Source organism: Bombus flavifrons, chromosome 6 (assembly GCF_040668555.2).
Source record: "Bombus flavifrons isolate JBK064 chromosome 6, iyBomFlav1_principal, whole genome shotgun sequence".
NCBI lineage: Eukaryota > Metazoa > Arthropoda > Insecta > Hymenoptera > Apidae > Bombus > Bombus flavifrons.
In genome coordinates, this window is record NC_138447.1 from 9,780,678 (window position 1) to 9,801,592 (window position 20,915).

Genomic DNA, 20,915 nt, shown 5'->3' on the forward strand with positions numbered 1-20,915 from the left:
ATTCGTAAGCAAGATTTATAACGAGAACGAAGTTGTCCGAAAGAAGAGAAAGTTTAAAATCCATCGTTGTTGCAACGTCGCAGTGAAAAGCTGCGCGGGTTTTTGCAACACACTTTGCAATTTCGAATCATTTCACCTCGAGAACTTACGTCTGCTCGTTATCGATAAATCATCGATCACAAACAAAATTTTTAGACAAGTGATACCGTGAATTCTATTTCGCTCGAATAATTTACAAAATATCGAATGAACGATAAGAATGACTGGAGAATATATCGATACTTTCGTCCTACATTCTTCGGTTTTTCTTCATTTTAAACCTGTTCATTTTACGAACGAAAGTTTGACACGAGGAAGATACAAAAAAGGTCTATCGTGTTGATTGAACTGTTACGGTAAGGGGGATGACGGGCTAAAGTGATCGAATAACTTTAATTAATTTTGACCGGTTAGCAATGAAGTCTTGCCAAGGCTGTCCGGATCGTAGTAACTGCGTGGAAGTTTATAGAGCGTGGAACGATTAATCACGGATATCGAAAGAATACGGTCCATGCATCGAAAAACGATTCGACGAAACTTTCGTTACTCAAACTGTACTTCAACTGTATACGTCATTGTTTATATGAAAGTGTATCGAAATACGAGCGAAAGGGAATCGTGTTATGCCGCGTGCATGCGAAAATAAATCGTAGTTTCCCATGAAATACCGTCCCAAGTTCCATTCGATAATCGAAACGTCAGTATCGTGTTATCCTCGACCGATTAAAAATATTATTCGTGTTATGGTATAATCGAAAATCCTTGCTCTCCGTGATTATATAATAATTTAATTCGAGGTCGACATTTACACAGGCGCCCAAATTTCAAATGTTGTAGAATATCAAGGTACTAATTAATGCAAATTATGCAGCATTAGGTGATCATTTCGTAAACTGATTGCGATAAATCGCAAATCTTTCACTCTATTTCGAATAAATATATGAGGTCATTTTTTAAACGATAAATTATCCGCTCTGTTTGAGACTCATTTCGCGAGATGTATTTCCGTCCTTCTCTTTTTTTTCGCGATTGCGTTTTTCCGTCATACATACGTGGATTTATCGAACTGTTTATTTGAATTGGTATTTATTGAACGAACAAAATGGAATTTATATTGGTGCACGTTATACCGCGTTTCTTACTGAACTTGGCCTGTGTTGCATAGTGATGCATCAATCGATAACGTTACAGAGTATATAAGTTACAAACATGTTACAAATCATACTTTGTATTCTAGTCTTTTACAATTTTATCATACTAAGTCAAACAAGACAATCGGATCACTCGTAATTTAGAAAATTTACTTGCAAAATTTCATTTATTTTATCAAAAAACTTGCTGATTTACTATCATGCGAAAAAATTGATTAATTCTTGTAACTTCTTCGACGACTATACGAAGTTGTTACATGAACGAGGAAATTTATTAAGCGATATATCGTAAGAAAAAATGTCACTCGCAGGAAAGTCTTTCAGATGAATTGTGGGATGTGGAGTGGTTCTTTAGTTAAAAAGTTCCAACTTGAAAGTGGCCATTGTAAACGTTACCATCGAGAAAAGCAAGCAGAAGGAACGCGTTCGATAGAGACACTCGAATCTTCATTCAATGCTCTAAGCGGATCGCTCGATCATTTCATGAATAATCGGCCGTAATGGCAACTAATTTTTGTATAGGCTGCCGATAATTCTCCAGCCATCTGGAGAATACCGGCATTAAACCGGAGAAACGTTGTAGATAGTTCACGTGAAGTGGCTCTCGATCTTAAGCACGAGGCAACAAAGATCCTTCGATGTTTTTTTCTTCGAAACTTGTATTTCGAATAAAGTTAACATTTAATATCATCGAACGGTTGGAGAGAAAGCGAATACCCAGATATTGTTAAGTTATTGTACAAAACAACAAACAAGTGTGGAGTGAAAGTTTCCGAAATATTTTTCCACGCTGCACTGTAAATGGATTAATATTTTAATATTCTAATACCACAGCGAGAACTTGGTCGGTGTTACGCTTACTCGCGGACTTTTACTGTGTCCAAACGATATTACGATCAACATCGTACTGATTACAAAAATCTTTGTTTACATAGTATGACAGAGCGGACATGAATTATGTATATTCAACTTTCATAGATTATACGGCTGCGAGTTATTTTTTGTTGAGAGGAAGAAATGCGAGCACCGGTATTGCGCCATGTGGCAAATTGTTACGTAATCCACGCGGATTCATCCGTTCGCAATCCTACGAAACACAAGAAGCATCTCATCCAAATTCAATTATAAAGTAGCTTTAGATATTTTCTTCCTTTTTTCCTAAAAACATTTCCGTACCGAGAGTAATTTGAACGTAAATGTAAATAACTCTCAATCGACAAAGCAGAAGATGGTAATGCTTTAAAAAGCGTGGATTATATTCGTTTTGTACAAGAAGTACAAGGTTCTCGTTTTAGTACACAGGTTCGAACACCTGAAACCTGGTTACGCTGGTCTTCGCGTGCATTTCTTAATCGACCTGCACGATCTCGAGTTTAACCCGAAGGATCTCTCCATTGTCTGATGAACTACCTCAAAGACGGCACGCCATGAATAAATTCATCTTGGTAATCACCGTCATTGTTTCGCTGTGCTCGGTACAAACAGATCGAGTACACCTACATATCTCTGTTTCCCGGCAGACTTAAATGGTATAATTAATCACGTTAATTTCGACAGTTCTCTCTTCATTCTTTAGACGTCAGGTATTATCGTAGATTTTTAACCAGCTCGAGCTCGTTAAAATTCGAAGCATCGATGAAAGGAGAAATTGCCACTGAAAATTTTCACAAGAGAAGTCGAGAGGCACGTTGAATGCTATAATGGAATTTTGAAAATGGAAAATGTCGCAGGGAATGACGCATCCAAACTGACATACTCTTGAATCGAAATCAGATGCACTTCAAATCCATCTTACGGAAAAGTGGCCATTTGCATTTGTACCGTACGAAACAGGCCGAACTGTCTCGCGTCGCGGTACCATCGTTCCGATACTTTTCTCTAGCAAATACTTTTCTCTAGCCAGAGTCAAATTTTATGAAAGTACGTATTATAGAGTTTCCAATGGCCTAATTCCATCAGAGGGGAATTTAAGGTTTCGATAGACGTAAGTTTGCAAAGTAATTTCTGTGAAGAAAATCGTAAGACGTTTCCTTAGCCGCACTCGTCAATAATTTCACCGTCATCGTGTCGATAACGACGAACCAGTTTATCGAAACCCTACGTTCCCAATGTATTTTATCTCGGTTTTTCCGGTTTTAGTTTGTTTGAAGCATTACGGCGTAAGTTGAACTTTTGATATTTTATTTGACCACACGCCTGCCCATTTATATACAAACTTCAATCTCGAGATATGCGTTCGCTCTGATCGACTACGACATGTTTACACAAATTTACCCGACATATCCCCAGGTCGTCTGACCACGTTACGTTCCTCTGTATCTCCGTCGAGCTGCTACGTTTGCGAAACTCGTTTCCTTTTAACTCAACATCCACAACGTTTAATTCTACGTAAGCTTAGTTAATCGTGAAACGAACGGTTCGTTGTTTCTTGCTCTCTCTCTCTCTCTCTCTGACATTATTCTCCATATGGAAAGAGCATTTGCATAAAATAGTAGCAATTTAAAACAATATATCGCATGGTTCGTGACATTGCCGATTATGAGAAACCCATATAGAACTGTATACTTAAGCTCCTAAATCTATAACACTTTAATTCGTGAAACAAATTGTGTAAAATTGTATTTTTTAAGTGCCTCCATGGTGAACATACTTGTGAAATAATTGAAGTAAAATTCAAAAGTCGAAACATAGTACTCGAATTAAAATAAAATCTCTTCTTTCGTCAGTTTCGGCTTGTGAACGATATAAAAGAGTGTAGAATATTGCCCTACCTACGTCTTGTCTTTTGATCCCCGATTATTTGCTGTAATTTGGCTATACGATAATTTTTTAGACTACAGAACGAGCAGGCACAACTTCGGTCTTCCCTTTCAACGTCGTGCACAAAAGTGCTCGTTAAAATACCATGAAATGACGAGACGAGGAAAGAGAAAAGGGGGAGGACACTCAGAGGAACTTTAACCGTAGCACCTTTTCTTCGTCTGCTATCTTCTTACCTTATTCCTCGGCCGGACTCTTACTATCCTATTCTCATTCTTCTTCATCGGTTGAATCGAGGTTATCGGAGCGCTCAATTATTTGGGTCATTCGAGACTACCGTTTTCCACTAGCATCGAGCATATTCCATCGTGCACCGAATATTTTGATAGAAATAGGTAACGTTTCTGTGATAAAACGATGCCGGAGCATATTTACCTAGGAAGAATTTCCGAATTAATTATTTAATATTAAACAGTGTCACGAATTTTTCGAACGATCCTTAAAATTCTTTTCTATCTATTTGCAGTGAAGATATAATTAACGAGAACGTGTCTTGAACTCGTTAGTAATAAATATCGTAGAGATGTCTGGAAGTAGATGTTTAATACGACCGAATGATTATCGTGCGATATATTATGGGTGATTTCACAAGGGGAAGAAACGCAATATAATTGATTAGTTGCCGAAAATAACTATATTTCGCGTAGGATAGAGGATTGAGCCATGGAACACCGTATCGTTTATTACGTGTAGGTTAAAACCTGCGGGATATAATTTAACCGCGCGTCTGTACGCTTCGCTCTCTAACGTCGAAAGACCTTGCGCCGATAGATAAAGAAATGGTACCCTTCAGACTTTTCTAAAATTACCGCGACACTCGTCGCCCCAAAGAAATTTAACGAGCAAAATGATTTGTTGCTTAGAATTGCAGCAACACGTATTTACGAGGCACAATTTTCCTTTCATTTTTCTCGTGCTCGTATCCTATAAAAGCTTCCGGTGAATCGTCTCGTGTATATTGCACGTACACACGGCGATATTCCCGTTTTCGAAGCACACATTTTTGTCACGCTCGACTTTTCCCCATCGTACCTACTCGTTCTTTCTTCCAAGCGAAATTTAAGAAAGTTACAGTTCGATCGAACTCACTTGACCGATCTCTCGAGCACAGCTGGCTACCAGCGGGGTCGTTTCAGAATGGCAAAACGCCGTCTACCATTGCACCCGGAAATTAAATGCCACATACAGGTTACAGGAGATGATTGCTTCGTCCTTGACACGGTGCGGCATATACCGCTTATTTGCAGCCCTACGAAATTACGAGTCACATGATCCAGAGATGACGATTAGTGCGAAATAATTCCGGCGCTTCAACATGCCCGTAATAGATGCTCACGGATCGTATAAGCACGCACGCATGTACGTAGTAGTGTGTACACAATGTAAAACACGGATAGGTACACGTATTTACGCGTGTGGTATCTATTATATCGACACGAAGTTTCGATACACTTGTACGTTCAATGTCATGGTGCTCGCACGTGCATCTATCGCATAGCTATGTATTTGCATGCGTGCAATTTACAGGTAGCAGTCGATGCGTATGCAAATTAGCAGCCAGGGTAGTTTGTTACAACGGAAATTTAAATTTTCTGGGTGGAAGGTCTGGGAAATATCATCATTGCGTGGCGTAAAATCGCAAGTGAACGGTGAACCACAGGGTAATTCAACCGCTGAAGCGAACTTCGGCCGCTTTCGCGATGTTTTACACAGTGTTGGAAAATACACGTGTACTCGATAATCGATCAACGATATGTTTCGATAACAAGCTGTCACGTATGAATTAATTTTGTGGTAGCAATTTCGCGTGATCATCAGCTGGAAATCGTATCGAGCGTCGCACGTCGTCGTTATAAATTTTATTTTATTCGTCGCTCGTGCAGCGAGATGGTCGAGATCTCTGAAACCATGCGATCGCAAATTACATTATGCCGTTACATAAATTTCTGAATGCAGTCAGATTGGAATCGACGATTTTGCGACAACAAAAATTATTCATCCGCTGTTTCGGCGTTGACGACTGTACACAATAGAAATAAAATTTCCAATGTCCTAATTACAGAGTCTCGATTAACCGAATTAAAATTGGACAGTCGTATTTCTCGGATAATTGAACGGCTGAAATTGTGACACTATCTTTTTTTTATAAAAAGTGATAATTTATTACGCATTATTATATAATTTCTTTCCAATCTTTCTGAGCTATACGTGGCTAAATATTGATATTCTTTTACTTTTAATTTATCAACATAAACCATAGCTATACAAAGTCCAAATATACTTATTTCTCAATTTCACTGAAATTTGTCTACTTGTTGAGACACCTAAATAATTTCCAATTGCACCTTTAATTTTAGGTGCCACTAATCGTAGATCTTGAAAGGGTTACAGATTTTTGCAATATTTGCGACAGTTTTTTATTCGTTTTCAGCTTCTGAAGTATTCCTTGCTGTATTCCAACACTCAATACAATACGTTTCCTCTTTGTTGCCATCTCATATGATGTAAGATATTAACATAATATCATAACAGAACAGGCAAGATACGAGATCGTAGGACGACACGAGTAAGAAATATCGTTTAGTTGATAGAACGTTCGGTTGGAGGAAAGTTTGCGTATTGGACATTCTATTGTATTATAGAACTGTTGAGAATTGTGGATTTTAATTGCCGAAATAAAAGTAAAGGAACACTAAGGTTACACTTAGAATTCATATTAAAATAGTTTTAGATTTATTTAATAAACGATTCCCAGGATCTTCGCCGATATACATTTGCACGCGTCTCAGCACTTTGTCTCACCATCTTCCATACCAGACCGCCAACGGAACAATTACATTCATCTGTTTTTCGAGACGCCGCGCACACACATACTTCCGCACACTCATATTCACATACATGTGTCACTACTACGCGGCTAATCTAGTCTAGCACACAAAATTAAACATATCTCAATAAGAACTATTCTCGATAAAATCGTATGCGTCGTTAAGAATGAACTGTACGATGTAACGTGACGCGTAACGCCTTCCGGTCTTGTCACGAGTGATGCGAAACTTTCTATGGAATCCATTAACGCGGCGAAAGATGCAATTACGTTAGCGCGCGGGGCAACCCTAAGAGTAACCGCGATCTCGTCTATTTCATTTTATTAAGGTTGTCGCGCGTGTTCGTCCCCCCTCAAACTCTTGATTCATATTTAACGGCGATATTAGTCATTTGCAAGTTCAAAGAACCGTGCCGCCGTTCCGGTATCTACAGAGTGTTTCAGAAAGTTGCAAGAAATTATAAATAAGCAAACAAAAAGCTTTAATAAACTTAGGTATCTGTATTCATACTCGAGCGTCTTGTAACTCCAAAACTAACGATATTTAACCCACGTTCGTTGAGACCTTTTTGCTTGTTTCGATGAATACTCGGTGCTCCTGATGTTTAGCACCAATTACCAGAAACAGTTCGTAGTCTCTTAATTAGTTACACAATAACGGTGCAGCAACGACAGTTTCAACGAATTTAACGAGTTAGTAACGCAGAATTGTCCCACGTTACAAACAAACTTCCTCAACTTCACTTTGGATATGCACGAGTTTGAAGGAAGAACTTGGATCAAGTTAAATGTTGCAACAATCTAAACAACATCGCGAATCCTTTCTGTCCTACCGTTTGCCATCGTATCTTAAACTTTAGCAGTTAGCGAACGGTAGGACGAGTTTCGGAAAAGAACCTAAGTTATTTTACTCGAAATAATGAAATTCGCTCGAATAGAAAGTTTCTTTGAAATGTCTCGATTTTAGTCGAGGCTGAATTACGACGGTTCGATATCCAACTCGATCAACGACACATTCAACGAAAGGGTAATAAGGTAATCGCTGTAATCGAACGAATTCCCTTTCTGTTTACCTTCTCCGTGTCGAATGTTTGAGGATGCGGAGGAATCTCGCGAGGAGTCGGCAGCGCCGGCGAGTAGCTAAACGTCGACGCCCCAGAGCGACGCCATCCTCATTGATTCCACTCCAACCATTTCACAGCCCTCTCGCCGCTCTTCCTTCAGCTCGTGTCTTTAACTGGCTTCGTTGCCCGCGACCTGCTCCTTCGTCAGCCGCGGGAATCCCTTAACATCGCTGTAATGCGTTTTGAATTGGATCGATGGGTCGGGGAACTTTTCCGGCTGTTTGGCCGAACTTTCTCAATTTTCATGAAACTCTGTCCTCCGTTTAAGTCCACGTTCCCCCGTGGAAATTTAAAGTCGACGATCAAACCGCGTACGCATGGATGAGAGAGACGAGGCAGAGATGATTCTGAATTAAAGCCGAGCAAACCGAACGATTCGAATTTCGTCGTGGATGAATCGTAGGAACGAATTGAAAAAAAAAGAAAAAAAAATAAAAGACTATTATCATCGTTCGTTCTATTGGTCGCGTTACTTTAAAATCAGTCTCTGGCGAATCATCCAATTTGCATTTGTCGTTATATCGAGGTTCGTTCTCCGATTCTGGTCACGCGTTACCGCGCGCTGACGAAATTTCGAAAGGAACATTTTCATTGACATCGCGGTCTTCTGTCAGAAGTAAGACTTCGAGAATTGTCAAGGCGATGAATAATAAATGAACGGGCGGAGTTGCGAGCGGGATATTTGTAAAATAAAAGGCCGGCGATATTCGGGTGACTGTAATTACCTTTGACTCTACCAAATAACGAGGTCTGTTACAGACAGCGGTGCAGGCATAATTGCATTGCATTGGCAAAGGGAAATTGTATGCAAACCTGAACTGGAAATGTAGTATCGGCAAAGACGAAAAGAGTTCTCGTTTCATTTCGAGAAATTTAATTCGAGTTTCATATATATGAAAACGAGACTTCGTTAAATAATAAGTCGTGCCTCTATAAAATACGAAAAGTCTAACTTATTTCTTTCTCTTGTGATCTTCGTATAGAATTAAGTATAGTTATATTAATTATAGTTATATAAATACATTGAAACAAACGAGTGAACTTTACGAGCAAGACAATACAAGCTCTTACGAAACATTTTGTTAAAGAGCGGTACGTCGACCACTCGAAATAGAATGCTGTAATTAAATAGTTTTCTCTCGTTAAAGGACTGATCCTATCTATCGGTTGTTACCAGAGACGCAAATAATATAACGTTCGTTGCAATTATCGGTCTTCGTTTTTTGCACCGTTGTCGCTGAGTGTGAAGCGTATGCGACGCGTATCACACTTATCTAATAATTAAAGATAAATGGCCATCGCGACGCATTAGCAGCAATATCGATTCTGTAAACGAGAATCAGCAGCGAACATTAAAGCAGTCGGTCTCTCATGCTGACTTTGAAGCTCGACTTCCTGGTAGCAGTTATTCATTCTGCGAGCTTCATCTCGAACTTCGTCACTGAATTACTGATTCAGCGTGGGATCGACCAATGTTCGGTCGCGTGAACCGGGATAATCTCGGTCGGAATTCCGGACAACCGAATTCAAAGCGATTTAGAGCTTAAAGTATTTAATCCGACAGGTGACGAGCGTTTGAAATTTCCGTGAAATCAACGACGACGCACCGTGTTGATTCCTAGCTGATTCATGAATATCTTTTCCGCATGTTTTTTCGAGACATCGCCATCGACTGCAATTCAGTGGCACGCAACAAAACTTGTTGCTCTGGAATCAGTCCAGCCAGACAACCGCAATTACTCTTTCAATCGATCACGCGTTCCGCCGCGGACAGGCCGAACCGAATACACTTTGAACGCGACGATCGATGATTTCAACGCGATCCACGAGCTCTCGGAATTTAAACGACCGCGCAACCGTCCCGGAAACACAGTCCACCGATCTTTGGAAAAGGTGAAGCTGTCACTGACGAACGAAAAATAAATCGCTTCTCGAATTTCTCGGGGTCAAGGTTTACGCAGCGATCGATTTTCCCACCGGTTGTACCATATTAAAATGAGAAATTCGTACATGGTAGAATCGCCGTGATACGAATTGTATAATGATAATTGGGCGACAATACTGTTTGGATAAGAGTCTTTTTCATAATAATATGATACAACAACAAGCATTTAGCACTTGGATTAATCTAATATTTATGACAAAATGAAATGAAATAAATAGGTATCTCATAGCTTATAATATTCATTTTTAAATTTGTTTTGCTTTACTACTAAATATGATTTTAATAGTCGAGTCTCGTAACAGTGTTGGGGAAATTTCAAAATGTTTCCTATAGTACACGTAATGTATTCATAAAAGCTTTCTACGTACGTTCGAATGCTTTCATGCATTTGCATACCGTGTTCTAATAGGAAGTATGCTGTTGAGACAATAAAACGTCCAGATAAAGGCTGCTTCGGTAAAGAAGATTCTACTGTATTCACAATTTTTCTCCTAAATTCGCATCAGTTCGATAGAATGTATATAAATGTACGTGACACGATATATCGTAATTTGTTGCCAAATATTTTTCAATTTCAAGTCAGCTGGAGATATTTAAATATCTTATTGATTTTCCATTGCAAATTTCCCTGAAATTCACACGTGCCAATATGAACCACGATTTATCCTTATTCTCGTGTCAGCAGTGCAGAAAGCACCATTTCCGGTTGCATGCGTCGCTCGTTTGTTACCAAGTGGACTGTAGCGATGCGAAGATTTTCAGCAAGTCTTTTCCCATTTTATTTTTCAACTTACTCAAACCCACACGCTTCTTCGTTTCCGTTTGACACCGACAAAAACGATACTCAAGTGTTCGTTCAGCGTTCGTCAAAGTTTTGTTACATTGTCCATTTGAAAATCTCTACGTGCAAACAGATATAGGAAATGAAAATCCTGCATTAGTTTCTGTCTCTGGTATAGTCGAAGAATCGGATAAATGTGCACACGTATTGCGTGCGTGTATTTATGGATGTGCCAGGATAGCACCAGGGGGTCCCACGAGCGTAGAACAAGGGAACCAAGGACTCGAAGAAGCGGAATACGTCTTCGTGAAACATACTCGTGAAATATACTCGTGAAACATACTCGTGAAACATACTCGTGAAACATACTCGTGAAACATACTCGTGAAACATGGAATCTTGTTTGTTCGGAATTCTAGAAAATATACGTTGCCATGTCTCATCAGTAATGTGAATAGAAAATTCAACGAGCGTGCAGGGACGGCCCAGAGTATCGAAAACTATTCGTGGAATGTTTGAAAATGAGTACGCATTCCGGCTTTTTCCTCCGACCTTCGGCTCCGATAATGAGAAGATCAAGAGTCGAAGTTTAATCAATGCAAACCGTACGATTTTAATCACGTCTGGAATCGTTCTAGGTGGGAAGTTTGTCTACAGGGTGTCCCGTATACCTAACCCGTAGTACTATAGATGGTGATTCTACATACAGAAATAAGTTGAAAGTATAGAGTAACATTTTGTTTTCGTAAGTGGTGTTTCGTTTCCGAGAAAATTAAATTTGAGAATTTATCAGTCACGCGTGTTCCAAGGTAATCCTTAATTAAATGAAAAAAGGCTATTCTACATTTTTTGATTATTTTTGTGCGTAGAATCACATATACATGGATAGCGAAATACGTAATAGTGTGAACGCTTTTTATTCGCAAGGTGAGGATACAAATACCTCGTGCATGTCTTCTCCAAGTTTATTCTTCTATCTCGTTATCGATCGCCCTGATCTCGACCATTAATTAAACGAAGTTTGGACAAACAGAATGAAGAATTCCTTTAACAACGTTTCCTGCGGCTTTTTTGCTAGAAACGTCTCTTTTATCAAGCAGCCAAGTGTACGTCTTAATCTAGGCACTCTCGCTGTATCTCTGCTGGTTTTATGAAAATAAAATTTAATATCGGTGCTCGTGTAAACACAGTTTCAAGTCCCGCTGACACTATGAAACATGCTGGTAATAATCCTTGTACGGGACCTCCTGCCGCGTCCTTCTTGTCTACGACGGCATTGTAATCAGTCATTTAATATCCACCAGGGAGAACCTAATTTCTGGGAGTCGTGATGAAAGATCTTGCGGCACGATGTTGTCGATTGATAGGGAGCCTTTCTCGATTCTATCGGATTAAAAGAGAATTTTCTCGTTGTTCTCTAACCTCCTACCAATTTTATATGGGCAATAAAACCAGCGGCAGAAATTTGATCGAGAAATTCGGAGTATTTTTCGTGTTTCAAAACGTTCCAGTTGATTGACAGAGGTCGAATAGAGAGAATCGTTAAAATGTTATTAGAAGAATCGCGTTGATAGACGTTCTAATTACACGTTATTATATCTGCCGAGAAGATTTAACGTTGACGTTTGAAAAGCAGTAAATTCGACTCAATGTAAATAAAACGGACGTTCGCGTGTAATATTATATTTAACGTTGAATCACACGAGTTCTTTCTTCGGATAAGTTACTCTTTCTCTCTCTCTCTCTCTTTTCCCATCTCTATTTTCCACGGTGATATACTGTAAGAATAAATGTTGACTATAGGACGTTGCATTGTATCGTGACGTTTGCACGAATTAATTAAACAGCTACTTGCAATTGCGCAATTATCGGCAGAGCTGGAATCGATCAGGGAAATGAGTCGTCAGCGTCGAAAGACGGGAATATACGTCGCATCCGTGTCCATTTGATTCATTTCGTGGCGCCGGATGGATCGATTTTTCAATGAGATCGTCCCTTGCGAATTCGTAAACATTTGTAAAAGCAATAATTCCGATAAATCGTGCGCGTGTTTCATCTAAATGTCAAGCTACGTAGAAACTGGATACTTGTTCCTTTTTCTTCGTTATTTTGTAAACTTTCGTCGCCTTATTAGTCGCGCTCGTTTCCTCCATTGCAATCGTATTCTTAGCACCGAGCAAAAAGCAACGAGCTCGATCGATTGGTTCTCGATGTTCTTATTCTTCGCGAGAATCGCAAGAACTTGACTGTTTCTCGGGCAAACTATGGCGCCGGCTAACAGTAAGACATCGAGCGGTCTGCTTTTTACGATTGTCACCTTTTGCACTAGAGAGCCAGGGGATTAGAACAACGTTTCACTCGGCTGTATCGGCTATTTCTATCTGGATACTTCGCAAACAGTAATACACTTAAACGTTTCTTGAAACAAGTCGCCTGGGTATACAGGACGATTGGAGTCTTGGTACACAGAACTCGTTAAATCCACGTGTCACACGTACCTACCTCTCTTTTCTCAATTCTCCTTTATTTCTATGGCAATTGTACGCGATCTTGCGCAGTAATTATGGTTTCTCGAATTCTTAGTTACCGAGGAAAATTAAGCTTAAGCCTGTTAATTCTGTTTCATGATATTTCGATATTGCGATGATTCATCTAAAATTTTCGATATCTTATGAAATATCGATTATCAAGATAATACAGAATAGCTTCTTTTATTATCCCGAGCTATGTCGAATCTCAAGTAGATTTTATATCCTATACGATCTGAAATTCATTCGAGCATCTACTTGAAGATATTGTCGCGGATCACGCGTTTCTGTGTACGTATCAACAAAGCTTGTAACCTTCCAATAACACTCGCTACAACAGTGCGTTTTATTGGCTAGCACAAATGTTTGTCTTGAAGTGGAACTTCTCTCGGACACAGTCGGCCAATTTTCTTCGCAAAACCAACGAGACCTTAAGGGTAACTTATGGGAAAAATCCTCTAATGGAATGGCATCGCAACATAGCGCCATCTCCGCTAACAAAACAGCCTCGTTCATCTCTGTTGGATACACAAGAGTCAGGTGCACGATAAAAATCTTTTGATACACACGGCATGTATTTAGTTTCTATGTATACATACACATTATTATTTCTCTAGATGATAAAAATGCGACAAAGTTTTTCATAAACGTTGTTTCATTTAACGAAGAGTTTAATAAAAGAAGGTTATTTAAGAAAGGATTAATTATGGGAATTTCAATATCGACTTATTTCTTACATATTCTATAACGTATAGAATAAGATACATGACATGTTTCCATAATAATTTGTCGTATAATAATATTATCTTTGTGCAAAGATGTTCATCGACAAGTAAAGCCAAGCAAAGTAAGTGGAGTACCTTTTTCGTCTACGCAATGTGCCTGAACTCGATACATATTTTTTATCCGATAAATTATTGCTCGATTATACATTTCCTTTGTTTTGTTAAGCACACGTCGAAATACATAATGCAGTAATAATATAATGGAATCTTGATTATCTAAATTAATCATGGCACATAATCAATCATAGTCAATACATAGTCGTATAATCAAATAATTGTATTTTGTGTGAGAGATCCTGAACATCTCTGATCGTGAACTATCTCAGAAATGCTGATATTGAACGAGAAGGAACACTTTAGAATAAAAACGTAATAATTTCTATTTTACTTTTCAAAGAGATCGTTGGAAAATTTTTAATTAATCGAGATTTAGGGATAGGCGATCGCTCCGTACTCGATATTCTAATAATTGACATTCCACTGCAATATAATTCTGCTTTAACAAATTACATCGACATTGAAATCTCTATAAATAATAGGCTGGAAGGAAATCCAGAAATTCTTTATTTATCGTAGCCATTCTGTTAATATTTGAAACGTTCTAGCTCTTAGACGATACTTTGTTTAAACGATCTCGGATTACAAACGCTTCAATGAAACACTGTTTTTAAGACGAGTAGCTTTTCTTCAAGTTCGTCACGCTCTCAATAATGAATCTTACGAGCTCATAGCGACGCACAGTTCTTTGAGTGTTTCTCCACCTCGAATGCCTGCAGCAACGTATATACAAGCGTTAAGCTCGGTTTCCTTTCTACCTTTCCTTTGTTCTGCTTTATGTTTAAGTGCTCATATTAATATATCTCTATAACCTCAATTTTCTTGGAAACGAAGAAACGGGTTGGTTATTCCAACAAAGTTGTTCTATGTGATTAGGTGCACCTTGCAAAATTTTGGATTTCGTCAGTGAATTTCACTAAAGTGAAATATAGATTATTCGAAGTGTTATATGTACGTTGTATATCAACGTGCTGTTCCAAGCTAAAATTATAAATCGTAATCTTTCACTTTTATGAATTTACGATGGTTGCTATAGTTCCTGGGGCTTGAATCATTTCTTGTAAAATATACGAACAGAAGCTTGTTTCCGTCATACGCTAGTAATTTTACAAAAATACTTCGTTTATGAATGTTTCTTAGTCGCCGATATTTTTAATGTTCATCGTTGAAAATTACAATCTTTTCTCGCTCTAACAATGGTATATGCATTATTTTATATAAAATTCTAATTTTAAAAAATACCTACATTGTCTCTGAAATTTTCTTCAATTTTACTACGGACTTTACGAATAATCTAATATCTTAGTCGTGGTTGTAAATTAGAATTTTTGTTCGTAGCTTACGGTAACAGAAAGAAATCACGACACGTTGGTGAATCGACATCGCTAATTTCGTAGACGTTGCAGAAACATAATGGCTGATTTGAGGGAGTTGGTGAAGGCGTTGAGGAGAACCGTTGAATGAAACACGAGAGCTTCACGTGGGCGCTCGTGAGTTCAACAACAGCTGCGGACCATCCAGCAGCGTGTACATTGGTTCAGCCCTCGGTGGCTGAAATTGTTCAGCACGAAATTACCGAGCTCCGTTTCGTCGTTGGAACTTCCTGTTGCGGTGTAATGCCGCTATTTCCACCGAGTTTTGTTTGGCGTAGAAAAATTTGGTCTAGGAAAGTCGCGTGAAGCTTGTTACGATCCGATTTCTATCGTAATCGTAGATTACCACGTTCGAAAGCAGGACAAATTTGACTTTTTGAAAAAAATATACAGTCGTTTCTTTCTTATCTTTCTTCTCCTTACGTCGTTAAGAAATTAGACAAAGCATTTTCCTTAATTATAGTACGATGTTTTATCGATTATCATTGTTCCTTCGTTTCTTCCCATTGCTTTTATTTTCTCAAGAAATTAGGAAGGTTTATTGGAATACGCCGATATATCGTTATAAAAGACACGGACATATTTTGATCTGTGGATCCATTGCGAGTGATGCGCGAAGGAATAGTTTAGTCTGAAAAATGATTGAAAACACACCGTAGAAAGTGCGTCAGGTTAGCCACAAGAACGTTATAATTCTGTCCAGTTTTCACTTCCTACAATTAAGCTAATAAATGCGCTGAAAAAATTAAATAGTTTAGTTAAGGAACACGAAGTGTTCCGTTTCTCTTTGTACACTGGTGCGCTTGTTCCCACCGCTTAATCTTTTAAACAATTAGGGAGGAAACTCCAGCGGAATTGTTTCGCTTAAGTACGATGTTTTGCCGATTATTATTCCTCGTTAAAGCGATGATCAGGGAATTGGTGTATGGCTAGATGGAAACTCAATGGTGTTCTCGATAGTTTAGGTTATCCGGTCGGTCATAGGGCAATAGTTGGGTTGAACCTCCGAGTTCTGTAGTTCGTGATCCGAGAATACAAGCCGCTCGTAAAGTTCCTTTGGTATCCCGCTAGCAGTTTCAAAGCCCTCGGCTTATACCAAGTGCCAGGCAAAGCGTAAGATATAATCATGAAGAATCGACGAGAAGAAATGAAATGCAGCTGCATCCATTTTCCTGCACTTCGCTCCTTGATTCGCTACTTTATCATCGTTGTATCGGTAAACGTAAAAATTTCATTTAGGTTCTATTCGCTAAGGAACAACGAAGATGAGTCTGGTGGTTGAAAGAACGGTCGAACGAAGAGAAACTTTGGTGCTCCTTCTCGCGTCCTGATACTCCTCGTTTGTCTTTGCCATAACGAATCCTTGAAAGGAGCGTAAAGCAAACAGAAAAGAACGAAACGAGTGTACAATACGGAATCGCGAAGCTGTTATTGTATCGGTTACTTTAATTCCGTCGGTGGATAAAAGTTTCGAAATAAAGAGTCTAGAAATAATGTCGACTTCGAAATTGGATATGCTGCAGCACGCGGCACGCTGCGTATCCTATCGCCTCGACTGCATACCCTTAATTACTCGCGCGGACGGTGTACTAATTAACAGAAACGCCGTTCTCTGTTCTAGGTGAGACGAGGACGTGAGGGCTGATCCGATGAATGGGGCTCAGCTCTGGCACAGGTATTGTCTAGAAATAATTTCGAAAGGCAGCTTTCCTCGTGGAGAGGTAGCGAGCCAATTTGTATATCGTGATTACAGCTTAAACTCAGTTCCTGGATATTAGATTCTTACATCGATATCCTTTCGTGCATCTATTTCGTCGTAGTTTAGAGAGTCGATGCAATTACGCTAGCAATATAGGTCGTATCACTCTCGAAACACATGTCACTTTTCCATTCGTTTCGTCTCCCTTGACGATGATATATTATCACGCGAGAGACACTTGATTTTTAAATTTATATTCTTTATAATATAATATAATAATGCTCTTACCATTTAGGTGGCACAAAATTTCCTGAAACTTCTGCCGTATGTTGCGTGTAGGTTGCTGTGTAAAAAATAATCGTGCGCGCGAACTCAACATTTTTATTCAGGGTGTCTTACTATTAGGGTGTATTACTATTGCACGTTAGCTGATTCGCTGGATCGAATTATACATTAACAACAACGTTACATTCACATAGCCACGTACACACCAGTTAATAAGTGTTGGGACACGTGCTGATTTCATACTCTGATCCAAATTATCAAGAAACCAATTGATCGATCAAAATTTTATTTCCATGCAAAGTTGTGATTTAATACGATAGCAAGAATTTGTCAAAGCTATTCCCAAGCATTGTAGCAACGTAGTAACCATTTAACAATTATGCGTCGATCTCATAGTTTTTCGATTCTATCCAAATCCTGTTGAACAGATTTTACGTGAATTCGCTTCGTGGAACCGAACGTTTTTGTAAATAATCACGATGCCGTGCATCATAATTCATCGTATTCGTCGGAGTTGCCGCGGCCACGACAGATCAAGTCAATCTTGATGGAATTTCCTCGAAGATTCACGGATCGTGAAACAGTTAGAAACGGTGGACGCGGAATTCAAAGAGATTCCATTGGAGATTGCGACAGAGGCATACGTATCGAGTTTTGGTTTACGAACTAGTGGCACTAGCCAGTATTATTCTCTCCTACTTGAATACAATGGTCTGCACAACAGGGGTGAGAAACGTATTGGACAGTGGGAAGAAATATCAAATTACGGATGACACGTAGCTCTTGCCAAGTGGAACGAAAGTCAGGTTCATCGAATCGATCAAATACATATGTATGTGCATACATATGTATCAAGCAACGCGGTCGTTTGAAGTGATCCAAATCGTAATCATATTTCACCTTAATTCCATCGCGTCGCAGCTTTTCGAAATGTTTGTAAATTCAATCGATTTCCGTAATATAACGTTTTTAATGCGGCTTATTCATAACCCTTTGACGATGCGTTACTACACGTTCTCTTTGATCAGTTGGAATTTCCAATTTCTTTAATCCGATCGGGGTGAAAAACAAATAGACTGTAACAAAAACGTTCTATCTGCATTATTCCGGGAAAACGAGATGCGAGCCGAAAGGAAAGAAGGCCAGGTACGTTTGGTCCAAATCACTGCGAACGGTTCTAGCGTAAAACACCGAATAGAGGGATGGGGAAGAGGGTGGCGGGATTTAAATCTAATTTGCGATATATGTATAAGGATGGCGACGAGAATCTCTGTGAAAAGCGTGGCTCGATGCCTCTTTTTCCGAACGACGTCGTAAGAAGTGCACTTGGGCTGTTTTTTATTAATGCGGAAGCAGCCTCAGACCCGAGGCGTTTCTAAAAAACTCTCTTTAAATACACCAACCTCAGGTTGGAAATATCTCGGGTTGCATCTCTAAAACACGCTCTTGTAGCGGGATGCCGTGACCGAGCGTGTACTTTGAAAAATTAAAAGACCAAAAGTTTGCGGTCGTTGCCGTAACTTTCGTATCGTATTGTCGTTTACATTAAACGGACTCGAGCTTCTGGCATATCTCGAGCACTTCGTCGCATTTACAACACCGTCGAAAGAAGAGTCTTTCCCCATCGCACCTTCTCGATTGTCTTAGAAAATAAAAGAGTAGCGGAGAAAGCTTTTTACCTATGACGCTCCCTTTCTTCCTTCAGCTTCCTGTGTTCCCTCCGTCTCACGTTTTCCGTTCTCCTCGTTGTTTTCATCCTTTTGCCTCGGCTCTTTCTTCTTTCGTCGCGAAAAGCAAAGGCGTATAACGCGCGATACTCGAAGGAGTTACAGGGAGAAAAGGGTCTGGATGAAACAGAAAGAGAAGCACGAAGCGAAAAAAGCTGGAAAGGACGGGGGTACGTGGCTTATCTTGAACTCGACACGCTGAAAGCGTTTCTGCTGCTTTTACTGCGCCGCTAGACAAAGTTGAGTGGCAGTAACGTAGTACGTGCTATGGGCTTTCTCCCTTCCTGCGTTTCCTTCCAACCTTTCGGAAGACGCGACGATTCAAACTCACCGCTGAATACGAGCCTAATTGGAATTGAAAGCCTCGTCCGTGATCCCGTCTTCTAGTGGCATGCGTAACGAGCGTTCTTCCTCGATGAACTGCCGCATTGATCGATACGTACGAAACGCACTATATGATCGTGCGTCAATGGAAAATCGGGTTCCTCGCATGCAAGGATACGTGTGATCGATCCATCAATAGCCTGGAGGAGGAAGAGTACTACAATGATAAAAATATTGGATTGCCGTTAGTTTTTCATTCGTATTAATCCCTTGGTACCGATACGAACTTCGTATCTCGTCTGATTTATGCGTTTATGTGGATCGTATGATACATCTTTTAATTCAACAGTGTAGAATTCAAATATTATTGAAGTATTTGGAATATCATTTCACTTATACTAATGCATTTCGTGTTGGTTATATTATATTAAAAATATAATTTTTTCTATATTATAATTTCACCGGCAATTTTATAAAAATGGGCCATTCATTTTACACAACGTTCTTGTATTTCAATTTAAGATCGTTTATTAAGAGAATCGCTACAATCGAGACAGTACTCGATATCAATATCGATAAAAATAAGGTTTACTGTCACGTGACCGATGCATGGTAAAGCGATATCACGAAGAAGATGTATTTTCAAGTGATTGGCGCGTAATATATTCACAGAGAAAGAGCTCGTCATTGTTCTATTATCTGAAAATTGTTACCCGAAAGTTTTCCACTTTGTAAGAGTCTCGCAGTCGCTGACATCGAGGGAGTTAGATATAAAATAAAGTAGTAAAATCTTTCTTTAACGGTAATATGATAATGATGGATCTCGAGTTTTCAATGATATTCTCGACTCTTCAACGATCCCCAGAAGACTCTCAATCGTATAGCAATCTCAAAGATTTCACACGCACGACACACATTCTTGCCACGTGCAACCAAATGCCCACGTGCAACTAAATCCCCACGTGCATCCTCTCAATCGCTTCTTATTTTAGCATAATTCACCATACACTAGCATAAATCGTTCCATCGTTAGTCATCTCGCACGAATTCTCAGCCTCTCGTAATTACGGATTGAAACATTTCTTACATAAGCGTTGTCGATATCTTCGAAGGGAAGAAGGCCTCTCAACAATAAGCGTGATAAGCGTGACAAGCCGATTAATTACGCAAGGACCACGTTTAAACGTAGGGCGCAGAGTCAGGAACAGACAAGCGGCAATAAGGACGAATAAGGACAGAAATTGCAGACTTGTCGTTTGAAACGATCGCGAAGGGAAGATTAATTAGCGAAGTATAACGCGGACTGATTTTCTTGATGGTTTCAATTATTCGGTCGCAGGCGGTCTCTCCTCATTGTCCCGTCAAACTGACGGAGAGTTGGAGAAGAATAGCTGAGAGAGGGCAAAGTTCACTCGTCGAACGGTTTCCGTGAGAAATCGAAGTCGATTCT

General features: G+C 39.4%; 1 protein-coding gene across 10 annotated transcripts in view; it reads left to right on the top strand.

Moving 5' to 3' along the window:
- Trpgamma (Transient receptor potential cation channel gamma) overlaps positions 1–20,915 on the top strand; it is a 100,858-nt gene that overhangs the window by 3,813 nt on the left and 76,130 nt on the right. For 3 of the 10 annotated variants that reach the window (XM_069114937.1, XM_069114936.1, XM_069114938.1), the window contains exon 2: positions 17,052–17,105. The exons of the other annotated variants lie outside the window; for them this stretch is intronic. The gene's annotated coding sequence lies outside the window, so the exon portion shown is untranslated. The remainder of the gene's footprint in view (positions 1–17,051; positions 17,106–20,915) is intronic. 10 annotated transcript variants of the gene reach the window in all.